This window comes from Pipistrellus kuhlii, unplaced genomic scaffold, assembly GCF_014108245.1.
Source record: "Pipistrellus kuhlii isolate mPipKuh1 unplaced genomic scaffold, mPipKuh1.p scaffold_m20_p_21, whole genome shotgun sequence".
In the NCBI taxonomy this organism is placed as follows: Eukaryota; Metazoa; Chordata; class Mammalia; order Chiroptera; family Vespertilionidae; genus Pipistrellus; species Pipistrellus kuhlii.
Window position 1 is genome coordinate 5,968,000 of NW_023425520.1, and position 9,397 is coordinate 5,977,396.

The following is a 9,397-nucleotide window of genomic DNA, read 5'->3' on the forward strand; positions in this document are numbered from 1 at the left end:
TTTTTATTTTCTTTGTAGGTATGCCTCCTTTTTCATTGCTCATATTATCTATTTGTGTCTCCGCTTTTTAAAATAGTGGTAAAAATATTTAACAAAAGTCACCATCTTAACTATTTTTAGGTATATAGTTCCGTGGTGTTAAGTAAACTCATACAACTAAAACTTTACCATCTTGCAAAAATGAAACTCTATAGCCATTAAACAATTCCCTGCCTATTAATATTTTCTGGCAGCCACCATCCTACTTTCTGTTTCCATGAATTTAACTTCTCTAGGACTTCATATCAGTGGAATCATGCAGTATCTGTCTTTTTCTGACTAGGCTATTTTACTTAGAATAATGTCCTCCACCTTCATCCATAGTGTAGCATATGACAGCACATTCTTCCTCTGAAGGCTGAATAATATTCCATCAAATGGATGTACCACATCTTCTTTATTCATTCACCCATTGATGGACACATGATGCTTTCACACTGATTATTGTGAGCAATGCTGATATAAACATGGGTGTGCAAACTATCTCTGAGATCTTTCAGCTCTTTTGGATATATACTCAGAAGTGGGGTTGCCAGATAACATGATGATTCTATTTTTAATTTTTTTAAGGTACTTTCAAATTGTTTTCTGTAGAAGTTTCACAAGTTCACAATTCCACCAACAATGCACAGGGTTCCAGCTTCTACCCATTCTTGCCAACACTGCTTATTTTCTTTTGAACTCATGCACTGGTGGTGGGCGTGTCCTGTGGGGATTGGCCCGCTGTGGGGGTACCACTCATCCCTTTCAGCAGAACGGCTGTGAACCCACCCTCTGAGGAAGGCGCCATTCATGCTGGTCAGCCAAAGCAGACATTCCCTGAAGGTTCCCAAACTGCGAGAGGGTGCAGGCTGGGCTAGGGGACCCTTCCTGCCCCCAGTGCACAAATGTTGTGCACCAGGTCTCTGGTCTGTTATAAACAGCAGACAGCTGAATTTTGTTCTTTGTATTCCCTATAATAATCTTCGTCTTTTAATTTGTAGGTAAATTAAGTCTATTCACATTTATTGTATTTACTAATATACTTGGTTTATTTTTTACCATCATATTTTATGCTTTCTGTTTACCCTGATTTTTCTGTGCTCTTTTTTTTCCTCTGCCTCCATTTGGGGTGGTCAAATTTTCTTTATTTTCCATTTTTCCCTTCTGCATTTTGAAAATGTTAAACATTGTGTTTTTATTATTTGGAGGCTAAGATCTAACAGAAGTAGTTACTGAAGCCTAAATTCAGCCAGTGCAAAGCACCCATTGGTGCCCACTTTCCACCATCCCAGGCAGACATTCTGTTCCCAGTTGCATAATTTCCTCAGTAAGAGTTCCCATATGGTTAGTTGCAGTGTGGGGAAAGCACCCTGGATTTTACATCCAAAGCCTTGCATTCACATCCCAGACACACAGTTTAATAACTCAAGGGTCTTGAACAAATAATGTTTCTGAGTTTTTATTTTCTTATCTATACACAGAATCAAGTCTGCATATAGATGTGTTGAGAGAATCAAATAGGATCATGTATGTAAAGTATCTGTTACATTACTTGGGCAATAATAGTCAGATCATTACTGTTGGGCATTTTCTCTGCTGTGTTGTTTTTCAATAACTTAATTTTGAGTTCCAAAAGATCCATTAAGAATAAATGAGTTTATGCTTTGATTCCTTTGTAGGAAAAGTGAATGGTAAAGTTATGAACCCAGCTCCATAACTGAGTACTAACCACTATGAGAGAACAAGTGTGTATGTTGTTGCTTATTTCCTGTTCTACCTATCATTTTATTTTGGTTTTAATAAATTGGCACTAGTTTCCAAGCTATAAATGTATCTATCATCTTCTAAGGAACTGAGGTTTATACTTAATTGATGTGTTCTTCTTCCAAACCAGACTATTAAAATCCCCCCAGCTATTTATTAAGAATCAGATCAGTGGCACCTTTTAAAGAAGGTTTCTATATCTTAAAAAGTGCCTTTAACATTATTTCCTTTTATATACAATATATTTTATATTCGATGTGAGAGAAACGTCCATCAGCTGCCTCCTGCACACCCCCCACAGGAGATGTGCCTGCAACCAAGGTACATGCCCTTGACTGGAATCGAACCTGGGACCTTTCAGTCCATAGGTTGACACTCTATCCACTGAGCCAAACCAGTTTCTGCATCTTTAACATTATTTCTGATGGGCAAAACCACTTTTCAAAATGATTAAAACAACAAGACCAACATCTAGTGGTGACATAAGTACACTGCAGGTTGAATCCCTGCCTGCAAATGTCAGCAATACAGCAAGCCTTCCAGAGGGAGGTATTTGCTTTCAAAACCCAGGACTCCTAGAGAGTCACCCCAAAATGCTCAATTGTTAGTGGCAGAATTCTAGGTCTTTGTTAAATCGAGGACATTTTGGGGAGAAATAAGCATGGATTTTTAGTGCTATTTCATATATATGATAAAAACACATGATTATCCAGCTTATTTTTAAAAGGTCTCCAAAGTGACCAAATTTTAAAGGAATTCTATATCCAGTTTAGAAGACACGGTTTGGATATAATTTATAACTTTGCGGATCGCCCGGCATACAGTAGAATAGTCACTGCTATAAATAAATTCGTAGTGTAAAAGTAAGCTTCCAATCAGGTAGTTAATTACTTCATATATTATTTTTACAAGGCTGCCTTGGCAAATAAATGTTTCTTCTGAATCTATAAAACTCATTAGGAGCACTTACGCAACGTGTTCTCTATAATTTACATCTCAGGGCCATGAAATTGCTCCACAGGGGCCATGGGAGGTTAAGTGTAAGACGATAACTCTGAGGCCATCTGAAGGGCCCCAGTCATGCCAGCCTGTGCTCGGTGATCTTTGCCTACCTTCTCATCCTTTCATCCTGGATTTCCAGAATTCTCCTCTCTGCTGGGCCGCTGGAGACTCCATTCCCTCTTGACTATAAATTTAGACCCAAACCTGCCAGACCTAGACCAGCATATGATCCCAGCCCAGTTTAAGTACCAGTGGGGTGGTATAGCACCTCTTCCTGGCTTATACAGCACACATGCCAACCTCATCCTCCACTGGCCGACTGTAGCTGGCTTCCTGTGAAGAAAGCCTCGTTGCCTCCAGTTGTGTGTCTCTGCCCATCCACCCATGGGACAGACTGCAATGGTCCACTCAGTACACTCGGTGGGACTCTGAGCTCTAGTCCTGATGTTGCCTCTGACCAGAGCACGTTGTAGGCCTGGCCTGCTCTCACTGCCCTGCCTTGCAGTCTCCTTCTCAGACTCATAGGATGAGAAGGTGACCCTCCTTAGTGTGTGCCACTAGGTGGTGTTCAAGGGTGCTGTGTAATGAGGCCTCTTCTACCTTCATTACATGAGCTTTGTTTGACCCATATATCAAAAAAGGAGTGGCTTGCATTTTAAACAAATGGTCCTTTTCATCAGGTTATGTTATTTTCTTAAATATATCTTTATTGATTTTGGAGAGGAAGGAAGAAGGAGAGAGACAGAAACATCAATAATGAGTGACAATCACTGATCAGCTGCTTCCTGCACACCCCACACTAGCAAGCTTGCAACCCAGGCATGGGCCTGATCAGGAATCTAACTGTAACTTCCTGGCCCATAGGTCGATGCTTCACCACTGAACCACACTGGCTGGCCCAGATTATATTATTTACCGGCTTGGTGTCTGGCTTCAATTACTCAAGGGCAGAGGAGCTGTGACTTAGCCATACGATGGCTTTTTATAACTTCTCTAGTAATTTTCTCTACAATATGTCTATAGGTTCTGCGACTTTAAGCAAAGCAATGTATAGTGAAGCCAATTTTACCAGAGGCTAGTTGATATGAATGACAGTGAAGTTCCCATGGCATCTCATCAATGTTGAATGAAATTATATTATTTGAGGATCTGCTGTATTTGAACTTTGATGCTAAAATTAGCACTAGAAGGCAGGATGTTTCAGCAAAAACAAAACTGATGGTAAAGTTATGAATCTGCCTCCATAACTTGAGCACAAACCAAGATGAGAGAACCAGTGTGCATGGTCCTTCATTCTCCAAGCAACACACTCATCCAAAGGTCTCTGCGCCTCAGCATCCCCTCAGGCGAGGTGCACCCACCACTGTTGTTGCAGGAACCCGTGGATCACAGACCTGACATTGTCATGGGGCCCTGATCCTTAGAGCCCTCAGCTCTTCGCTGCCTGCTCTCAGCCCCTTTCCCTGAACTGCCCTCACCCAGGCTGAGCTCTGTGCTCCCGCTTCCTCTGCCCACTGCCTTCATCAGCCATACCCTTCCCTGCTCTGCCTTTTCCCCGCCATCAGGACTAGCTCCAAATGTCTGCTCCTTTCTCTCCTCTGAGCTGCAGCAGCCTTCTTTTGTGTCTTAGGATAATTTATTCACTCATTTCATTTTCCTCTCACATAGCTGTTTGCCTGTGGTTATAGGGTTTGTCTTTTCTACGTCTGAATTCCCCAAACCTGGTACTTACTAGGCGTTGAACAAATGCTGAATCCATGAACACAATGTTTCTTATAAAGTGCAGAGGTCAAGTGACTTTAATTGTTGGAGCCTCTTATCACTGATCCACTTTGAATTCTTGGCAGCAGTATGAAAGCAAACGGAGTGCTTCACCCTCTCTACTGGAAAATGTCTGATGTCTCATTCTTCTCCATCCCTGACAACTGACCCCCGGCCCCCTTCACCCGCCTCCGAGTTAAAATGTAGCAACGACAGCTGAACTTGAGATAGTGGAGAAGCAGGCTGTGCCTGGCGTGAATTCAATTGTTGGATGGTGAATTCATGCTGCAGTGTAGATGGACAACACTCGTGTGTGGGTGAACTCAGCAGTAGACAGACAAGAGGCTACAGCAAGGCAGTGCAGAGGATCACAGACTGCCAAGCACCCTGAGATGTGGTTTGGGGGACAGGACGGATGCCCACTTGCAGATTTATCTTATTCTAGTGGATAAGCTGTTTGGGGATTACGATGCATTCTGTAGGATTTGGCATCTGTGCTGTAACGGGCAACTGCAATGTCATGGGCACAGGAATAGCACAGTGGACTGAGCCCTCGCTGGGCCATCCTGAGAAATAGCCGCTATGCTAGCAGCACTTAATAACTAGGAAATGGATGTTTTGGACATTAGATAGCCTGGCCTGGGTCACAGCTGGTGAGTAGGAGAGGTAGATTTTGCAATCAGGGCTGACTTCCTCCAAAGCCCATGCTCTTAATCTATGTGCTACTCAGCCCCTCCTAGGGGAGCAGTGGACAAAGAGTCAGGCCACCTGCAATTAGTGCAAACGCTGCCACTAATTTGCAGTTGTCCTTAGGAAGCTCATTGTATTCTGTTCGCAGCTGTAATGTGTGGTTTTCTGCCAGGACTATTGCGCATGAAGCTCAATTGAGATCGTGGTAAATAAAAGGCAATAAATAAAGAAGTAAATGAACTATAAAAGTTCAATCATTCCTGTATTGATTAAGTGCCTACTGTGTGGTAGGCACTGTGCCAGGCCTTTGGAATGAAGAATTTAAGTTCAGAGTCCCTGTCCTTGAAGAGTTTACTGTCTAAAGAAGGAGAAAGATGAGTTGACAATAACCAGTATAGTAACCGCTGCGCTAGAGGTCACAGACCTGTGATTGGACCAGAGGTGAGGGGCAGCTTCTTCAGTGTGAGGGTGGGAAAGGAAGTAGCAGGCAAGGCCTTCCCCTGACAGTCAGGTCCGGTGTTGACCTTAGCTGACTGATGCTAATTATGGTAGATTCACATGAATTATTTAATCTCAACAGCTGCCCTAGGTGGAAGGTTCTCCTCTTGTCCCCATTTAACAGATGGCAAAGTGGAGGCTTAGTGAGGTTAGGGTGCTTACTCAAGGTCACAGAGGCAGGGCTTTTTAAAAATATATTTTATTTTTAGCCTGGCTGGAGTGGTTCAGTTAGTTGGAGTGCTGTCCCATGTGCCAAAATGTTGCAGGTTCGATTCACAGTCAGAGCACATACCAGGGTTTCTGATTTGATCCCCCCATTGGGGCATGTACAGAAGGCAACCAACTAATATATCTCTCTCACATTGATCTCTCTCTCTCTCTCTCTCTCTCTCTGTCTCTCTCTCTGTCTCTCTCTCTCTCTTCCCACCCCCACCCCCATTCTTCTCTCTTTAAAGATCAATAAAAACATCCTCAGGTGAGGATTAAAATATAGAGAGAGATTTTTCTTTTTAAATTACAGTTGACATATAATATTGTATTAGTTTCAGGTGTATAGCCCTGTGATTAGTCATTTATATAACTTACAAAGTGATAATCCTAAGCTATATCCATATGACACCATACATAGTTATTACAATACTAGAGGCCCGGTGCATGGATTTGTGCACCAGTGGGTCCCTCAGTCTGGCCTGAGGGGTACGGCCAAAACCAATCTCTGGGTTCGGGGTGCAAGTGAAACAGATTCGAGGCCGACAGTGTCCCAGCAGCAACCTAACCCATGGCAGATTCCACAAGGAATCAGGCTCCCTCCTCTACTGGTTGGAGCATCTGCCCCTGGTGGTCATTGCGTGTCATAGCTACCAGGCAAACAGTGGACTTGTTGGGCAGCTGCTTAGGCTTTTATATATATATAAATTATTGACTGTATTCCCCTGCTGTGAGTGAGGTCTGCCTGACATGGAAGTCAGTGTGCTTAGGCACTGCTCTACTGCAGCTCTGCCTTTCTCTAGAAGCCAGGAGCAACCCGAATCTTGATGAACTCATATCCAATGGTCAGACCAATAAGAAAAACTATTTTGTATAGAAGGAATGGCTTGTGCAAAAACACAGAGATGAAAACCGAGGTATTTGAGGATCATTTGCGTATGAGAGCATTGAGAGTGGGGTAGGGAGTAGAGATTAAGCAGACACTAGACGGTGAAAGGTCTCATATATTGAATCTATGAACCATGGCCCTTCAGATGGCCCATTTGCAGCGTCTCGGGTTCTTCAGAAGAAATGAGATAAATTAGAGGACTCTAGTACTTTTGATAGATAAGTCAACAGACTGTGCTCACCAAAAAGTGCCAAGATCCCTGAACAGAAAAGGATTAGCAGGTCTCCTGGTATATTTCTCTCCTCCAGGGCCTGAGGCAGTGCAGTAAAGCAGTCACTTGAACTAATTGTGGTGTGAATTGAAGCCAAACATACAATTTGTGAAATTGCAGGCATGGTAATAAAATGAAATATTGGGTTACTGAAGCATTCGTTTTGGGAACAGAACTTTTGACAGGTTTCTCTGTTAATGCATTTTTTCACACATCAGCCAAGCTGGGAGATGCCAGTGTCCCATACTCCATCTAGGGCTTTTGGGGGCTGGGAGTGTGGCACGCTGATGGGAAGAAGCTGAGATTTTGGAGACGGCCAGACTGGCTCACAGTCAGTCTCTCCCACTGCCTCACTGGGGCCTGAGCCAGGTCACTTACCCACTGTAAGCCTTTGTTTCAAGGTCCATAATTGGAGCTAACTACAGCACCTCCCTCAGACGGGCACTGAGAAATTTCATTCCTTTTTGAGGCTGGATACTATTCTATTGTATGAGTTCACGCATTCATCTGTCAACAGGCATTTGTGTTGTTTCTACCTTTTGGCTATTGTGAATAATGTTGCAGGAATATCAGCACAAATACATGCTTGAGTCCCTGCTTTTTGTTCTTTTGGGTATACACCCACACAACTGGTAAGTACCATATATTCCCCACTTTGTAGGAAATCTGAATTTTTAAAGAGGAGTCAGAAGACCAGTAATCCTTAAAAATATTTAGTCTATAATGCATAAATATTTATTTTGAGTGCAAAATTTTAAAAGGGGAAGAGGACTTATTTTGACTAAAAAACACATGTGTTTTGATCTGTCATTGTTGATCATGACTATGGTTGTTTTTGTTTACATTCAACATGAACCACATTGTGATTTATTCATTGACCTGTCCAACCGATCAACTGACCGACCAGCCAGTTACATATGACCATATGACGCATACTCGCAATTTAAAAATAAATGTTGACTTGCGTATGCACGCTACATATAAAACTTTCATTGGCACCAATCGCACCCATGTTTTAATTTTATAATACAATATTATATATACACTATTTGACATGTAATTTTCTGCAGTAATGTAATTACTGCATGGGTCTCTCTTCTAATTAACTTCCTTTCAATGTGCTGAAACCATGCACCAGGCGACTAGTATAATAACAATAGGTTGTGTTAACTACTGAAAAAAAAACTAAAGCAGAGGAGTCGATGGAAAAGGGGAAGGTGCTTAGGGAAGACCTTTTCCAGGAGATCGTATTCAAACACAAACCTAAATGCAATGACAGAGCAAGCTATCTGAGGCCCTGTTCAAAATTACTCATCACTTTTTCATGGCCTGCTTCTCAGGTTGAATTCAGAATCTTTTATGAAATGCCCCAATCTTTCCTTATGCCTCAGCCAAACTCAGTGGTGCTCCCTGATTTCCCTGTTCTTTGTCTTGCCATGTGGTCCTCTTTTTTTTTCTGGAATCTCCTTCTCCCTTCCTTCCACATCCAGTTCCACTGTTTCAGTGCTATATTCCTTCCCTGATCAGTGAGCTCACTACTTCCCGAAAAGCTCTCTTCTCTCTTTCGGGACCCACGACTGACTCTCTTGGTTTCTCTGTGCTTCTCAAGCAGTCACAATTCTCTTTTCTCACAATGCTTCTCCCTAGATCACATTCTCTCCATGGCTTTAAAATATCAATAAATCCAAAGTTTATATTCCCTGATCCATTTCTCTCCTGAGTGCAAGGTCACTTGACATCTGCAATTCTATTTCCTCAAAGTTTACCTCTGAAACTCACCTCACCCTAAACCTCTCCCTTATCCTTTCTCTCACACCTCATGTGTGGCACACCACCCATCCTCACTCATGCCAGAAACCTGGGAGGTATTTCCTTTCTTTGGAGTCACCTCTCCTTTCTTCACCTCAGCAGTTCTCAGCTTACTAGTAATTTGCACTCACTTGGGGAAACTTCCTATGGCCACTAAATTAGTGGTTAAATGCTCCTTCACCCCTGTTGTTTTCTCTCTTAGCCTACTGTGTGATTTCCTGCACAGAGTTATAAAGTTTGTAATTATATACCTTTGTCCATTTCTACTTTTAACATTGTTTCCTCCCAATGAAATACATTTCATGAGGGTAGGAATCATGGTAATTTGTTCACTATTGATGCATTTTGCCTGGCTTAGAGCCTATTTACTCTAGTCTTATTGACCACTTAATCTCATCCTCTATAGACCGCACTTTTTAAGATTAGCATGCCACCCCTGGACTAATAAAGTTACAACTGTACAAGCATTACAGGTGAACAAATAA